The sequence below is a fragment of the Quercus suber genome, unplaced genomic scaffold, assembly GCF_002906115.3.
Source record: "Quercus suber isolate HL8 unplaced genomic scaffold, Cork oak 2.0 scaffold_62, whole genome shotgun sequence".
Lineage (NCBI taxonomy): Eukaryota > Viridiplantae > Streptophyta > Magnoliopsida > Fagales > Fagaceae > Quercus > Quercus suber.
This window is the reverse complement of record NW_027069527.1, coordinates 1,784,535-1,803,286: the sequence shown is the minus strand read 5'-3', so window position 1 is coordinate 1,803,286 and position 18,752 is coordinate 1,784,535. Positions and strand designations below refer to the sequence as shown.

The 18,752-nt window shown below is 32.0% G+C and overlaps 1 long non-coding RNA gene across 1 annotated transcript; it reads left to right on the top strand.

Annotated features, from left to right (window-relative positions):
* Nucleotides 1-11,989: 11,989 nt before the first annotated feature.
* LOC112010515 (uncharacterized) lies at nucleotides 11,990-18,556 on the top strand. Its single transcript, XR_002882755.2, has 3 exons — nucleotides 11,990-12,120; nucleotides 12,946-13,175; nucleotides 18,010-18,556. It is a non-coding gene; the product is annotated as an uncharacterized LOC112010515 (long non-coding RNA).
* Nucleotides 18,557-18,752: the final 196 nt, after the last annotated feature.

Genomic DNA, 18,752 nt, shown 5'->3' with positions numbered 1-18,752 from the left:
AAAAAAAAAAAAAAAAAAAAAAACCTAAATATAAGGTTCTATAGTGAAATTATTTGTTCATTTTCATTATTTCTGAAGAAACTTTTTTTTTTTTTTTTAATGAAATTATTTGTTCATTTTCATTGCTTCGTAGAGCCCACTAAAACATAAAAGTAATGCCACAAACACAAACTAATTTACAACATTTTTACAAACAACTAATGTGACTTTAGTCATTTTCAAATAATTATTGGTAAACATAAATATGATATTAGTGGTGGATTCATATTAGAACTAATAAGAATTTGCCACATTAATAGTTTGAAAAATGTTAGCTTCTATTATATAGTATTTATAGATTAGACTTTAGGTGCCAATTATAATATGAAAAAAAAAAAAAAAAAAATCCAATTATGACAAAATTAACTAGTTAGAACTTAGAACCATAGTTAAATGTTAAACAACAATGAATTATCCAAAAAAAGTGTATATATATATATATATATAAATTCTGTCCATCTATATAATAGTCACAACATGAGTAAAAGATATTGGAATCCTATACATTTTCATTAGAAACACCTTGAGGTTCTTGTTGAACTACAAAATTATTGCCAACAACAATTGTATTTTCAATTTCTTATCTCTTTTGAATGAACCCAATGCATAACTTTAGAACCCAATTACTTGAAACAAAACTCAATCTTTCTCTTAAAAAAACATAAACAAAAAACAAAACAAAACATGGTCAAATAGAGTATATAGGAAGCAGCCCATTTTAGAATAGTGTAGCTAATTAGCCTACTACATTAAGGCCCAAGGATTCTTTATGCAAACCAAATTAAGACTAAGAGTACTATAAAAGAATTGGAGATTCCTAATCTCCTCTATCTCTCGTTCCAATTCTCAACCCTACCTTTTAGCATTTATTACTCATGATAATTGCTCTTTATCATTAAATCAAGAGATCAATTGGTTTTTTATGTAAACGAGGTATGAATCCTAGATCTTCTATTCAACAAAAACTTTTACCAATCGAGCAAACTGAAACTCATTTTTTATGGCACTTTTCTACATCAAAAGAATCTACGATGTCAAAGTTACAGAGCCCAAAGGATGAATCAAACATACCAAAATGTAAACAATATAATTTCTTTTTCAAGAATCCAAAATGCAAGTTAACGCAAATATTCATTTTTTTAATGAAAGTTATTTATAGCATTTTGTATAACATTAAAACGTATAAACAATTTCAAAATTATTATTTTAGTTTTCTTATTTTTTAAATTCAAATCCTATTTTTTCTATCCTACAATTCAAAACACCAAAAAACGTAACTCAAAAATTAATAAAACTTAACAATTATTAGTTGGAAAAGTTAGGGAAATTTTTCAAATTTTCTCAAACCCTATTTTTTCTATCTTACAATTCAAAACACCAAAAAAAATAACCCAAGAATTAATGAAACTTTGCAATGATTTATTGGAAAAATTAGGAAAACAATATGTTATTGATAATCTATTGAGATTATTTTCTTTGTAGAACTTGCAAATTCTTCCACCCAAAAAGATTATCAAATAAACAATTATTAGTAAAATATCATAATTAAGTTTCTATACATGCGTTGTTATAAAAAATAAAAAAATAAAATAAAATAAAATAATAATAATAATAATAATACAATTGCAAAAGTTAAAATATGTCACTCATCCAATTATTTTTGTTTGATTAACCTTTACTTTTGTCTGAATAAGTGACACTACATAGTACTTCTAATACAACTATTTAGAGTTCTTTCTCTATAGAAATTAAAAATTTGAATCCCCAAAAAGACTAAAAGATAAATAATGTACAATTACTACTTTTACTTTCAGGTGTTTGATACAACATTTCCCAGTTCTTTCTTAGAGCATTAGCATTAGCCTCACCAAATTAAACAGTTTTTCAACAAAAAATTGGCTAAACTCAACCAAAATTTCCTTACATTAGCCTCAACAGTCTAACAATTTTTTTTTAACAATGAATAGTATCTCGCTACATGTATTAAGGACTATTCATCGCTACATCAAAAGGAAAATTATTTTTTTATTCCAAAGCTGATTCTCTCTCTCTCTCTCTCTATTCATCGCTACATCAAAAGGAAAATTATTTTTTTATTCCAAAGCTGATTCTCTCTCTCTCTCTCTCTCTCTCTCTCTCTCTCTCTCTCTCTCTCTCTCTCTCTCATAGCAAAAATAACAATTGGGATTTAATGTAATTGAGTTTTTTTTTTTTTTTTTGAAGCGTAATATTTTTATGTCATTTTATGTATTTTAAAAAATCAATTGGAAGTTCCTTACATGGATGAAACACAGTGACGAAGTTACACTATTCCTAGGGCCCAAAGCTTTTGCTTAGACCAATGATTGTATTTCTTCACAACTTTGTTCATACTAACAAAAAATGGTTCCAACTTCATATATTTGATAAATCAAGAATAGAAAATAAAAGAAGTTCCGTCTAACAAAAACAACAAAGGGTGCACTATTGACATTTTATATTCATTTTCTTCTTTTAATTATAATGCTAATTTCAATACTTATTATTTGATATTCATTTTCTTCTTTTAATTATAATGCTAATTTCAATACTTATTATTTTAAACCGCATATTTTCAATTCTCACCTAGTACATAATCATAACACCGTACTTCTTAGGCTAGTATATATAAAACTAAAGATGTTTGGCTTTTTGTTGACTTCTTCAAAAGACACATCAACTTGAAACTAGGATGAGAAATAATGCAAAACCCAATTTTTTGCACTTTTTTTCAGTTTAAAAATTGAATATCCTACTTTTGAGACTCTTGTTAAAAAACATTTTGGGGGCCTTTTTTTTGTTCCAATGGAGAGCCTTAGAGTCTTTTTATAAAATTTTGGAGTACAATGAGCCTTAGGCACTGATGGTTTTTTAAATCACGGGTAAAAATGAATATAACCAGTATCAACTTGTTATATATAGTTAATTACGAGCTAAAAGAAAAGGACCAAAAAATAGCCAATTACTATTAGCGGTAGTTGCGAAGCTTCTGTTGCATATAATAAGTTTTTGGCTGACAAAGATACACAATAGCCAATATATAAAGTAACCAATAAATCTAGCTGCCAATTACATTTCGGGTTGGTACTCCATATCTACCTTAACTGTTAAGGATTCTGAATTGCAAATAGGAGTGCGAAGCATAAACACCATTTGTTTTTGTTTTGTTTTTTTTTATTGAGAAGTGTAAACTATGACACCTGTTTTTCGTGAATATTCCATGAAAAGCCTGTCTTCAATCAGCCAACTAGATAGTATAATCACTACTTGCCTACTTGGTTAGTGGTTAACTACTTGAATAAGAGTAATGCTACAGTTACAAATTATTTTACAACATTTTTACAAGCTGTTTTTGTAGTTAAGTTCTTACTAGTTCTCATCTAGGCTTGTTAATAATTTTTTTTTTTTATTTACTAATAATCATCCACCACATCAACAATTTACAAAAAAAAAAATTATATAAAAACTTATATCTCTAGCATTTTGCCTCAAGTAAACAACTAGCAAGATAGATTATTAAATTTATATTGCATAAGGCTAGGCTAATTGAAACATACCAAGATATCATCTATGTATTAATTTGTTGAATAGTTGTCTGTTAGATATTATATGAAAAGTTAAGGGTATTTCAATCTAAAGGCACTTTTCAGGGAGATAAAATCTTGGAAAGATAACAATTAAGGCCTTAATATAATATAGGATATTACTCAATTCAAAAGTTTTAACTTTTAATTCAAGAACTCATTTATACTAAATACTAACCATAAAAAACACTTGCTCTTATCATATTCACGAATCATGTCAAATATTGCTACACCTAGTTGAGATAGTGGAAGCTTTTATACCTAGTTTTTTGTGCATGCAACCAAAGAATAGTGCATTTATGCAAAAATAAAATCAAGAAATATAAAAGACATTCACATAGGAACACAAAAGATTTATGTAGGTCGGTCTTAAACCTACGTCCGCTAGGCAACGTCTAAGAAAAAATCTCACCGACAAAATATATAGCCAGATTACAAATCACTACAACAAAATGTATTTTTAGCGACGAAAATTAGTGAGGAAATATTTTTCGTCACTAAAAATACGGCTTTAGTGACGAAATATGAATTTCGTCACTAAAAGTTAAAAAAATTATAACTTTTAGCGACGAAAAATAAATTTCGTCACTATTGCAATTTGAAAAATAGGCGCCATGAAGGGAAATTTTGGCGCTAATTTAATTCATTTATAGCGACGAAATATTTCGTCACTAAAAGTGAAAATTTTTAGTGACGAAATATTTCGTCACTGTAGATATTGGTGTGGATAGTATTAGTGACGAAAATCCTTTCGTCGCTATAAGGAAGAATTAGTGACGAAATCACAATTCGTCACTAAAAGTATGCTACAGCGACGAAATTTAAATTTCGTCGCTAAAAATCTTAACAAAATATGATTTTTTAGTAATGAAAATAAAATTCGTCTCTAAAAGTGTAACAAATTCTGGGTACTTTTGTGACGAAACAGAAATTCGTCACTAAAAGTGGTCTTTAGCGACGAAAATAGTTCGTCGCTAAAGACCACTTTTAGTGACGAATTTCTGTTTCATCACTAGAAGTGGGAAATAGCGACGAAATGGTTTCGTCACTATTTCCCACACTAAAAGTGGTCTTTAGCGACGAAAATAGTTCGTCGCTAAAGACCACTTTTAGTGACGAATTTCTGTTTCGTCACTAGAAGTGGGAAATAGCAATGAAATGGTTTCGTCGCTATTTCCCACTATAAATATTCCCAACCAAAAGCAGCACTCATTCACCCCTTCAGCAAAAAAAACACTCACTGTCAAAAAAGAGAGAGCCAAAGAGAGACCCACTCCGGCGACGTATTCACTGTCGAATAAGAAAGACCCAAAGAGAGACCCACTCATCGGCGACGCATTCACCGTCAAAAAAGAGACATCCACTCATCGGCGACGCATTCACCATCAAAAAAGAGAGACCCACTTCGCAACGGCGACGCATCGGCTTCCCATCGGTGACGCATAGGCTTCTCATCGGCGACGCATTCATTGGTGTTGCATTCCTTCAACGTCAAAAAAGAGCTTCGATCTCTTCACCTTCGCGACGCTTCCTTCAACGCACCGGCGACGGTTCGGCTTCCATTCACCGGCGATGCTTCGGCGACGCTTCGGCGATGCACTCGCGATGATCCAAGCGTCGCACTTAGCGTCGCTTCAGCGGCGCACCGGCGACGTGAAGGCGACGATCCCAGTGTCGCACTCAGCGTCGCGTTCAGCGGCCCACCGGCGACGCGAAGGCGACGATCCAAGCGTCGCACTCAGCGTCGCTTCAGCGGCGCACCGGCGACGCTTCGGCGACGCACCCAATGACGCTCTGGCTCCCACCGGCGACGCTTTGGCGACGTACCCAGCGACGCACCGGCGACGGTTCAACTTCCATTCACCGATTCAGGTCTTTTTTTGCTTTTGGTTAGAGAATTGGGCACTGGGTCTTCTTAGGAATTTTTGGGGTTAATTTCTCTTATTTATATAACAATAACATAGTTTTCCATTTCTTTGGGATAAATAAAACAATTGCTTATTGTTAGTTATTATTACAAATTATTTATAAAAAAAAAAAAATACTATATTGTAATTTGGAGATTAGGTATAGTACTTAGATGGGGCAGTTAATTGCATTATAGGACAGAGCTACTGGTGCTAAATTTAGTCAAAGGCCTTTTAATATGAAGAAATATTGCAGCTAACATCTTAGTTTTTATTTTATTTATTTTTAGAGTGAGTATGACACCTTGAATATTATATGGTTTATTTTATTTATTTTTAGAGTGGATTCATATTATTTCTAACTTTAGTGTTTGAAAGCTGGGCTTCTGAATCAACCCGTTAGTTTAAAAACACAATTTTTGTATTTCTGTGCAAGATGATCATATCATATGTGGTTTTAGTTTTTGAGTATAGGTGGCTTTTGCTGTGGCAGATATCTTGTTGTCGAAAAAAATATATATATATATATATATATATACTATAGAGTAATTTGGAGATTAGGTATAGTACTTAGATGGGGCAGTTAATTGCATTATAGGACAGAGCTACTGGTGCTAAATTTAGTCAAAGGCCCTTTAATATGAAGAAATATTGCAGCTAACATCTTAGTTTTTATTTTATTTATTTTTAGAGTGAGTATGACACCTTGAATATTATATGGTTTATTTTATTTATTTTTAGAGTGGATTCATATTATTTCTGACTTTAGTGCTTGAAAGTTGGCTTCTGAAGCAACCCGTTAGTTTAAAAACACAATTTTTGTATTTTTGTGCAAGATGATCATATCATATATGGTTTTAGTTTTTGAGTATAGGTGGCTTTTGCTGTGGCAGATATCTTGTTGTCGCTGTCAGCTTGCAAAGCTTATGGAGTCTCACTCTTGCCATACTTGATGCATATGCAATTCTAGTGAGGCGCCGTTTCTGACATCCCAGGGTTGTCAGCTTGTTTGCCATCGGTGATGGGGTAAGAAAATTTTTCACTGGGGATTTACTAAATTTGAGTTGTTACTGTGTTAAGTAAAACATGCCACGGTTGAGTAGCTTGTCAAATTTTGTAAAATTTCGGATAGTGGCTATTGTAAATGTTTTATTTTTGCTGTTACCAGCCTGTGTTACCCAAATTTTCTTCACTGCACCATACTTGTGTTGAATAACATGAAATGGAGTGATTTGTATGCTGATTAATTGATTCTTTACCTAGTTTATGATTTAATGGAAAAGCAAGGAGGGAAAGCTATGGTTCTTTCATTTGTGTCTGTATGGGTTTCCGTATCCAAGGCCTACCCATAGAGATTTAAAGATTTTCTATTCAATTCGTTGTTTATGCCTATCTAGCGCACAACGTGCTAACCTTTTCTAGGTGTTAGAATAATGTGATTAAATGATTAAATTTACCATTTCCTAACAGCTTAAGTTTTTAAGATGAGTGGTATATTATCAATAGGTAAACTTGGCGTCAGCTGGATTTTGATCAACCAAAAAGATCATGTCATCCTTGCCTTCTTTCTTTCCTTTTTTGATAAGTATACTATCCTTGCCTTCTCCAGTCTTTTGGTATATATGGCACTAATTAGGTGGAATTGGAGCTCTCTTGATGGGCTTAGGGGGACCATCTTGTTTGGCAATGATTTTTGATATTCTATGCATTCTTTTTCCTTTCAATATTATTTGTGAAGATCAAAAATAATGTTTTAGTGTTCTAAATATCATTGTCAGATGAGATGGTTCCAATCTAAATAAATGAATTAAAGTTTGAAGAGCCATTAATGATTATCCAATCTTTTGAGGAAGCTGTTGACATTGCTAGAACTACGGAACCTGCTTATTCTTGGTCCCCCTAGAAAGTTAGACAAATATAGTGTTTTTGTTGGTTTATGAATTTGGAGGAGAATAGTGAGGGTAGTGTGACTCAGTGGTAGTATGTTGGGCTAGTCTTCACCTTTTGTGATACATTTCCTTTATTTTTTAGTGAGAAGTGAAAGTGATGGTTCTTTTGGGTATTTGTGGTTAACCATTTGATGAAATATACATTTGAAGCTTATTATTGTGGATGTTTGAGTTGCAGGGCAGATGGGTGTTTTTTTTTTTTTTGGTGGAAAGCCGTAATTCATTTGTAAAGTTATAGAAATGATGGATTCTATGGAACTTTTGTTTTAAGAGTTGTCTTCATTGATGTATGAGCGTACTTATTAGGATGGAGATGTGGTGTAAAGAATAGTGGAGTAGTTGTCATGTCTTTAGCAAATTTTTTTAGGGGATATCTAATAGTTAAACATAATTACATGCTCTAAAAGGAAAAGTTTAGATTGATTCCTGTGTGTTTATATTTGTAGAACTTCTTGATAGAAGGGTAGTTTAACACCTTTAGTTACTATAATGTTGTGTTCCTTCTTTATTGAAATTCTTACATTGTCTCCATCAAGAGGTAAAACTGCACTTATCTATGTGTTGCATGCAGGTAAAGCTTCACTCATCTTTTTGCTTATCATTAGGTCTACTTAACTGTTCACTAAAGGCTATCTTTCTTTTATTTTCAGCTCTCTCTTTTGTGGCTGAAGAAATTGTGAGGAACAAGGTGAAGAACACAAGTTAACTTTGGATTTTTTCTAAAAGTTATAAACTTAGCTTGAGAAAAGTAAGTATATTCTAGTTAAAAACTTATAAAACTCTATATAACTTGTGATGTTGGAAATTTGTTTTGTGCTGGGTTGTTGTGTTGGAGTAAGCGGGTGGCTTGCATGGTTATAAGGTGGCTTAAATTCATATTGGGAGTGTTTTTAATTTCTTGCAAATGTGAATGAAATTTGTTGATTAGTAGCAATTGTGTTCCTTATATTGGGAGTGTTTCTGTAAAAGTTTGTTTGGTTTTTATAATTTTTTATTTTTTTTTTTATTTTTTTCTAGTTTCTACTATTGATGAGAAGGGAAAGGAGGAAGTTATGAAGCGGTGGAAGTAGGAAAAGGATTGTCTGGTTTGGAGTGAAAAAAAAATAATAATAAATTAAAAAATTTTTGAGGATTTTTTTTAAATATATGTGGGGTTGAGAGAGAAAAGCAAATAAGAGAAACAGAGACCGTTGTGTGTGTATGTATGTGATTATTATTATTATTATTAGAGGTTTTTTTTTTTTTTTTTTTTTTTTTTTGCCTTTTATGGTGACTGTGGTGGTCACAGATTTCAATTTATAGTAACCTATAAAATTTGGGACCAGTTGGAATATGTCACATGGCAAGCTTTTGACATTAGATTTGGTTATGTGGTAAATTTGATGGTGGTTTTATTTGAAAAAATTTATGCATTCAAATATCACAATGAGAAGTGGGTTTCAGTTAATTTAACTAGTAAAGTCTCTGATAATTGAATTAAACATCTGATGTTTAATCTCTGCCTACATAAAAAACCGATTAGAGTATTGGTTTGATAATAAGTTGAATCTCTCTAAAAAAAAAAAAGTATTGTGAAACACTAAAATTTACATTCATGAATTTTCCTATTCTTATACCTAAATAAAACGGGAAAAAAAATTTATTGCTAAAAATTTACACTTTGTTGTCTTATTTTGTGTGTGTTATTCTTGCAAAGTAATAGTGTTTTTATATTTGTGCAGATTTCTTATTGGTGACTTTAGGGGATTACTTTTGGCATTATTTGAAGATATATGAGGACATCTTTTGGCTTTAGAAGGTTCTAATTATATTATGCTACATTTTTTGTATTTTTATAAAACATTTTAAGTTATTATATGTGTTGCAAACAATTATTGTATGGAAGGAGTTTGAATTTGATACTTGTTTGAATTTTAACTTGTGAAATGTATGGATCGATTTTTTTTAAATGTGTTGTTGAAATAAATGTGTTAATCAAATGTGAGGTTTTAATAATGTAATGATAGGTTACAGGTTAATATCAACGTCATGAAAATAATAAAAACAGAAAATATGTTTTAGTGACGAATTTTTTCGTCACAAATATGGCAACAAAAAATTGTTTTAGTGACGAAATATTTCGTCACTAAATGCAGTGGAATTTTGTAAGAAATGGTTATAGTGACGAAAATTTTCGTCACTATATGTGCATGGATTTTCTTAAAAATAGTTTTAGTGACGAATATTTTCGTCACTATAGTACCCGAAAATAGTTTTAGTGACGAAATTTTTCGTCACTGAATATGATTTAATAAACTGAAATGGTTTTAGTGACGAAATATTTTTGTCACTAAATACTGTTTTTAGTGAGGAAAACATTTAGCGACGAAACGTTTTTGTCGCTAAAAGTTTTTTTTTTAAAAACCAAATTGGACTTTTAGTGACGAAATTTTTCGTCGCTAAAAGTCGCCAGGACTTTTAGCGATGGGGCTACAGCGACGAAACGAATTTCGTCAGTAAAAGTTCAATTTCGTCACTAAAGGTTCTTAGTGACGAAAAAGTGGACTTTTAGTGACGAATTTTTTCGTCACTAAAAATACATTTTCTTGTAGTGCATGAAGAACAAGAAAAAAGAGGGAGAGCTTAAGTTTAAAGAAGGCCATGTTTCAAACTTGAGTGTCATACATAGCAGTACCTTATGACGAGCAGTACATAACAATAGATAAGAGAAAAAAGAATGCAAGAGCTTTTAGCTTTTCTTAGCCATAATTGTCCTTTGAATATCTTTCCTTGTTGTAAGTTGCTGTGCATGTCAAGGTGCTCTAGGTGCCATCTCTGTTTCTTGTACCAAAGTGAAATGTGACTTTTATGGTAACATTTTGACTTAGGAACCTTAAATGTGGTGTTTTTTGATAGTCTTGGTAATGCTTTTAGTAAATGACTCTGAGGATAGCCATCCAAACGCAAAATTTTAGTCACTGTTACAGTTACTTTGTCTTTCAAAATTTTAATCCTTAAACATTTTTTTTTTTTGATGAGCTTTAATCCTTAAACTTTAATGTATCTCACAAATTGATCATTTTGTCTATTGCCATCTATCATCATATGCCCAATAAAGTTATACTTAAGAGTTAATGAACAATTTTATGGAAATGTTAAAGTTTAAGGACTAAAATGATAAAACAATTTTCTCAAAAGAAAAAAAAGAAGACAAATAAACCTTTAGGAATGAAAATGATATTTCATGTAAACTTTAAGGGTGAAAATTGTGTTTAAACCAAAAAAAAAAAAAAAAATTTGATGATAAATAAATAAATATATGTGTTGTCAAGAGTTAGTATCTCATCTCCTTCCAAATTTTGAAGAAAAAAACTAATATGAAATATATTGATTAAAAAAAAGGGAAGCTCACATATGCATATCCAATAATAGGAAATTATGCACCTTTTTATTTTTTGATTGAACAAGAAACTACCTTAAAATAGAAATTAAAAAAGAAAAGAAAAAAAGAAACCCTTAACCTCTTGTTTCTCAATTTGCTCTTGTTTTCCAAATGATTAGGAAAAATATTTTGTTTACTAAATGATTTTGGCTGATAAAATTAAAAAAGCATAAGAATTAAAAAGTCTCTTTTTTCCACTTAGAATGACCAATATGTCATGGGCCAACCATATAATATTTTTGTTTTTTTTTTTTTTTTGAACTCTTTGGATAAATTAAATTCTTGGAGACTAGTTGCAAATTGTTATTTTTGGAGACCAATAAGAACTTTTTTTTTTGGGGAGTTCTTGGGGAGTAGTTGACCTCTATGCCTTGTAACCTAATTAGTTAGCACTTCTTGTACTAATGATGGAACCATTCAGGGTTCAAATTCTTCGAATCTAACTATTAAAGTATTAAAAAAATTTAAAAGAAGAAAAGTAAAAAAATGGAAGAGGTTGTTAATTTGTTAGACATCCCTTAGCATCATCACAACAAAGCAATTCTTAAAATGGCCACTCACATAATTCTGTGAATCACCATCTAAATATAAAAAGTGTAATGTCATATTAGTTCTTGATGTATGAAATATGAATAATTTTATATACTTTTTTAGAAGTCAATTGTATTTTTATTATTAGTCTATTGGATTTTTTTTTTTTTTTAGGAAGGGATTTTATTTTAGACTTATTAATTAATTAAATTATTATTATTTAATTTAATTTTCTAGAGAAAGAATTCAATAATTAGGCTACGGCCAAGTCAATTAGGATTAGAATTTATTCACTATAGACTATATATAATATAATAAATACATTATTGCAGGCCAGTGAGGAAAAATTTAATACTTTGCAAGCAGTGGGGCAGGGATTAAACAATCTTGCAAAAATACGAAAGAGACACATATCACTGTCTTCAAGTAAAAAAATGACACATTGTCTGAACCTAACTAAACGTGGCATTCTCGGCCCCACCTCCTGTCTTTTATATTACCAAAAATACCCTTACTCCCTTTCCCTTCTCTCTCACATCCACCTCATGCACCGACACCACCGACACGCAAACATAATCACACACAGTCACTCTCTCTCTCTCTCTCTCAGTCACAAATCAACGTAAGCCTTGTTTGCTTGTAAGATTGAGCTCTCAAATTTGCGTATTTGGGTAAGTGTTTTTATTGCCTGGAGTTCATTATTTTACCATATTTGGCATTAATTTTACAGGGTTGGATTCTACTGATGCTTGTAATGAGAACAAAGTTGTTCCTGGTCCTTTTTATGGGCTTCAAAATGAGACAATTATAGATATTGCCGACTCTGGGAGAGAGTATTACACATTTTGGTTTTTTTTTTTTTTTTACTACTTTTCAGAGTAAGCTGATATGCAATTCATGACATAAACCATAAAATATGATCTTGAGATTTTTTACTCCTTTAAATGATCTTCATTCTAATTTTTAAGAAATTGTAAGATTGATTTTCCTTTGGTTGCATTCCCTATAAATTTCACCTGTGTGAACTATTTTCTTGAAATTTGTCAGTACTTGGGTAGTTGGTCACTGTTATTGGGTCAGATTTTAACCAAAAGATCGTCTGAAAATTTTTATTTGTCTAGAAATTGCCAATGTTCTTTGGGCCAAATGGAACCCATATAAGTATGGGTGGTGAGTGAGGTTGCGGGTTCAAATCCCTTTGGGTGTATGAGTAACTTACCAAGAAAAAAAAAAATTTTCCTGGAAATTGTTATCTGGTTTTGACATTTCAAATTGAATTGGAATTGATTACCCTCATAAGCTGTACATATGCATGGTTTTGAAACGTTTAGTATAGATTTCTTCTGTAGTTCCATATTAATTTCTGTTTGTGGTCATGAAATTCTTTCTGAATTTGAATTTCAATATATAATGGTGCTTTTGTTCCGTCAGGAGAATTTTTCTATGCTTATTGTAATCAGATAATTCAGATACTGATGCTTTATTATTTGATGCAGCCAGTGAAAATAATTGATCCCCACTTGGTTTCATCATTTTTTGACGATTACAAGAGGGTGTATTTGCATGCTACAACAGAGTTAGAAAATAGATGTGCCTGGGTTGCTGAGTGTTCTTTGAATATCCAAGTAACAACGGGAGTTGAGGGAAACATTTGTTTAGTAGGGCATCTTCAGACCAACACTTGTCATTCCCTGCTGGATCATGTGTGCAATATACATTTCCTGAGGTCAGTGATAGCATTCAATCTTATGAGAATTTTGTGAGGAATAGTCTTCTTTCAGCTTGCCTCTTTCTTAAGAAATTCAAAATTTAAGATACTCTTCTTTTACTAAGAAGTTACCAACCATTAAGAGCAAACTTCATAGTATCTCTACCACAATTTTAAGTCTTTGCCCCGTTGGGCCTCACATGGAAAAAAAGAAAAACAAGATTAGACCGGCTTGGGGTTGAAGTTAAGGAACTAGGCTATGTGAGGTATCTATGTCCTTCCCAATTGAGGTGAAGAAGACTTATTCTAGCATCTTATGCAAACTTTAATACTTATCATAGAAGTCTGTTTATTAATAACCATGTCTCTTTTGGTGTTAATACATTCCTCCTTATGCTTCTGACACTTGGTATATGCTCTCTTTTTTACTCAATTACTTGTTCTTCTTCTTTCAGCTAAAGGATTGCTTTTGTTTCTACTCATTAAATATGCTCTTAGGTCTTATCTTTTTTTTTTTCTTTTTCTTTTTTCTGAGAAAGAAGGTCTTATCTATTTGATGTATAGAATTTACTGTGGTGATGGTGGTTCACCTTGTTTTATATATATATATATGGGCAATATTTAGGTACAGTACTTAGGTGCTGTTCCTTAAATTCATCTTTTAAGATTATGCCATGTGGATTTTTTCTCATGAGATGGAAGTGTATTCTTTAGTTAAGTAGCCACATGACTGAATCTTAAGAGGGGAGTCGTTAGTAAGAGAAACGAATACATATATTTACGGGCAATTAGAGTGAGTTTAGAAATAGTAAGATGAGGAGATAAAGTTGAAGGATATTCATGATCTTCTGCCACCAGAGTGGTCTCAAATTAATTAATACATTAAACAACGTTTCTTTGTTAGTTTCTCTAGGAACCAGCAGTGATTCGTGAGCTGTGCGCACTGCATTAAGGTACTGTACCTAAGTTTTGTCCTATATATATATATATAGAGAGAGAGAGAGAGAGAGAGAGGTTCAAGTTAGAGTTACACCTTTTTATAGCCATTCATTTTCATAAGATCTAAGGGAGAAAAAGACACCACTTAATATGCCATTAATATAGAGTTATCGATTGCCACATTAGCTAACTTTCCTTAAAAAAGCCACCCACATTCACTGTACCTAACTCTTAATCTTTTTCCTTTTAAAAAAAAAAACAATGATGTAAAATGATATTTTCTTAATATTGTTCATACTTCCTTAACTATCTCTCATATATCAAATTTCTCGTAGATTTTGCTATTGAGGGAGGTTATTACACAAATAATAAAAATAAATTAGAAAATTAGTAATTATTTAGTAATCCATTAATAACGATCCCTCCCCCCATTGTCTCTGATCATAACAGTACCAGTTAGTCAATCTCATTCTATAGAATTTGTAACATGGGATCTTTACTAAGGTGGAGCTCTTTTGAACATTTAATATTGCATGGCCATGTATTAAATTGTGTAAAGAAATAAAGGCAATAAGTGAGAAATTTATCAAAATTAAAAACAGAATTGCATTATCAACAAAGTCTTGACCAAGTAACAATTATTAGCTGCAATTTTCAGTATCCAAAGAGGATGAAACACAACAAAATCAAACAGGGACACAAGTGCAACTCAGGTTGAATTAAGGTTTTGTATTTTTATTTGCGTAATAACCTCCCTCAATAGCAAAATCTACCAGAAATTCAATATGTGAGAGATAGTTATGGAAGTATGAACAATATTATGAAAATATCATTTTCCTTCACTATTAAAAAAAAAAAGAAAAGGAAAATGATTAAGTATTGGGAACCATGAATGGATGGGTTTTTAAAGGAAAATTAGCTAATGTAGCAATTAATAACTCTATATTAATGATATGTTAAGTGGTGTTTTTTTCACCCTTAGATGTTATGAAAATCAGTAGCTTTAAAAATGTATAACTTGAACTCATCTCATATATATATATATTTATATACACACATACATACATATCTGTCAACCACCAGATTTTTGCTAGAGCATGTCATAAGCTGAACCTTTTATTTTTATTTTTACTTATTTTTGGTAAAAAGCTAAACCGTTTTTGGCCTCTGTAGTTTTCCTTGTTAGTCTGTGTGTAGACTAGACTGTCTATGACACTCATATCTTCCTCTTATGATTCAGTAAAGTAAAATTAGATTTTTTTTTTTCCTTCTCAATATCTTAAAAAATCATACAATGATATTGTACATTTAGGTAATGAATTTCCTTTTCGATTCATTTCATTGATATTGTACATTACCATTAAAGAAAGGTGAAAGCATAAAAGACCCCCTCCTCCCCCAAGTTAATAAATTGCTTGCATACTGTGCCCAAGGAATATGGCCTTCATTACTTATCTGTGCCTTGAATTATCCAAAATGGTATCTATAGATGTGTAATTTCTAATTACTGAGCATTTGGTGCATCCAATTATTATGGATTCAAATATCCTCAATTCTGATTAGGAGGTCAAACCAAGGACCTATGGAAGTTGGGGTAGCCCTGTCCCCATGGGCATTTTTATCTAGTTTTAGGCTCCAAAAACTTCTGTTGTAGGTTATAATGGAATGAATTTGCAGCTTTTCTTCTACAATCCTGACTTATGGTAGCTGAACGGTATGGGAAAACAGTCCTTGTATAATGTTTATATTACTGTTGATGTAAAGGAATATGGAGAATTTGATGCTTGAGAGCCATATTGATAGTGCCACAGGTGGAAGGTATTGCTTTATATGCCTTCTAGAACATTTTACTTAGGTTCTTATTTTGATATTATGATATGTAGTCTATAAATTTTTGATTTAAAGGTTGTTCAAGGTCAACGGACAGCCTTTCATTATCTGTGGTGGTAATTGGATATTGTTGGATGGGTTACTATGTCTTTCAAGGGAACATTATGAAACAGACATCAAGTTTCATGCCAATATGCATTTTAATATGACTCAATGTTGGGGTGATGGATTGGCTGAGAGGACAGAATTTTATCATTATTGTGATATTTATGGACTTTTTCGGTGATCTCTCTCTCTCTCTCTCTCTCCTATGTGTGTGTGTGATCAATTATAGAGGGTGTATAGAAATAGAAATATAGAACAAACAACCACACAGGGAACATAGAGATAGAGATTTACATGGTTCAGATTTAGACGTATGTCTAAAGGCAGGCATTGAGAAAAAAAAATTTACTAGCAAACGTGACTACAATAGTTGCACAAAACTAAACCCCATATACACCCAATGAGCTCTCTCTTACTAATGACAAAGATTATGGCTACAAAGTTGGTTTGGTAACTTTTTGTGGAGATTATCCAACCAAATAGGACTAGGCAATACTATTTGCTTTCTTGTACACAAAAAGAAGATGAAAAACAAACTATACCAAAGTCAGCAACTGTTCTTAGTGCACATGTAAGGGTTGAGTTCCACATTGATAGCAAAGTAAGGAAAGTGAGAAGTTGATGGACATAGTTGGATCTAAACCGTTTGGCTTAAGCTGTTTGAGTGGTACCCCAATATATATCAATTGGTACCTCAATATATATCTATAGGCTCTTGTTGGACCCTAGGGACATTTCTGGACCCAAAAAATTGGTATTAGAGTTATGGTTCAACTTTTGGTTTGAAATTTTAAATGTTTGTTATCTATCAATTTATTTATTTTTTTGAATGAGTATCTTGGTGTTGATGTGGTTGGTGTGAATTTGGTTATTGCTGCATTTTATGCAACTCTTGTATGCATAATTTGGATTTGCTAATGACTCACACGCAGTGGGAAGCTAGGTTGATGTGGTAGAGGCTCACATGGGAGGGAGAGGTCTATTGTGAGTGCATGTGTGAGGGTTGAGTCCCATATAGAGAAAAGGTAAAGAAAATGAAGAGTTGATATATATAGTTGGGTGCAAACCTATTGGATGAAGCTTTTGAGATAGAATGATGTCCCTATATGTATATCAATGGGAGGTTGGTGGGTTAGTAAAATTGGGACAAATCCTGGAACATCAAAGATTTTAGATTCACCAAAATTTGTATGCTTTATACTAAGGGTATTGTCACGGGATGATTGCAGCATAAGATGCTGTGAATGCCAAGAAAGTGTTGTAGAGTAAGTTTTATAATTGAAAAAAGCTTGTTAAATTACAGATTCTCCCAAAAGCTTAAGCTATTGGGATATGATAAATTTAATAATTTAATAATTTAACTACATACTTCTAACACTCTCATATGTGGGCCCAAACTCCCTTTTATAAGGTGAGGCCCAACAAATGAGATTTTAAATGGAAGGTTGACTGGAGAAGTAGGGATCAAACTCAAAACCTTCTGCTCTGATACTAAGTTAAATTACCGATTCTCTCAAAAGCTTAATCTATTGGGATATGGTAAATTTAATCAATTAATCACATACTTCCAACAAAGCTAACAACTATAATCTGCAGTACTTTCCCATTAATGATGGTGTTCTTGTAACCATATAAATTGATGATATGTTAATCACTGAAATCAATCCCATTTTGAAAGTTACCATAAATTGTGGCATTGTTGATTTTATAATGCTTTTGAAACTTATTAGGGTATTTATATTCTTTGACCTAAATTGTCCACAGAGCTTTTACCTTCAACTGTAGTATACTAACATAGTGGCAATAGTGTGTCACAAGCAAAATTTATTTCCTTTCTTCTAATTGTCAAAATTTGATTTTAAAACAAGCATAACTGATGTTATAAGAACAAGTTAATACATGAGCAAGCCTACGCTTGCGAGAAAATTCTTTATTTTCTTCAGTGCAACTCAGCACTTCTTGATTTCTAATTTCTCAGGTCAGCTACATGGATTATTACTACCATCATTATCATTTGACCTTGATCTAGTGATGTAGAATAGACAGCACATGCCTTCTTGGAGCAGCAAAGACGCAGGAATTCACAATGCAAGATCAAAGGGGGGTGCCAGTAGGGGCCATTAGAGGTAACAGTGTCAGAATTGCATAGGTTGAAGGGAAACAGCGTTCTAATCCAGATTCATGATAAATTCCATGAACATCGCCAAATTTTAGGCAAATTCCTTCGTTAAGGCCCCGAAAACAAGGTTTTTGCTATTTATAGTAATATTTGTTTTTCCTTAATAACTTTTAGTTTAAAAGTCAGAATAAGGTCCCGTCTGTTTTGGGACGACCCTTAAGGTCAGTAGTTTATGATTCTGCGTTTAACTCAATTTTGCCATTTTTGGTAAAATTCGGTAATTTTGTCACCAAATCGCTTAATTAGTGCGAATTAGGGTTTTAAACATTTTTGCTCAGTATTTATATGTTTTGTAGCCGTCAGAGGCAAATTAGACTATTATCAATAAACACAGACATTTTGTCAATTTTCTCTTCTGGTGGATTCCAGTTTTATCTCCTTGTGGATTCGGGGAGACCCCTTGTGGATTCGAGGTTTACTACAAGAAACTAACAGTTTAGTTTCTGTTTCATCAAGAGAGCATCATGTGTGCTTCTCTTCAGACTTCCGCGACATCAGTTGGTATCAGAGCCTTGATTTACCCTGGTCTGATGGCTAACCGG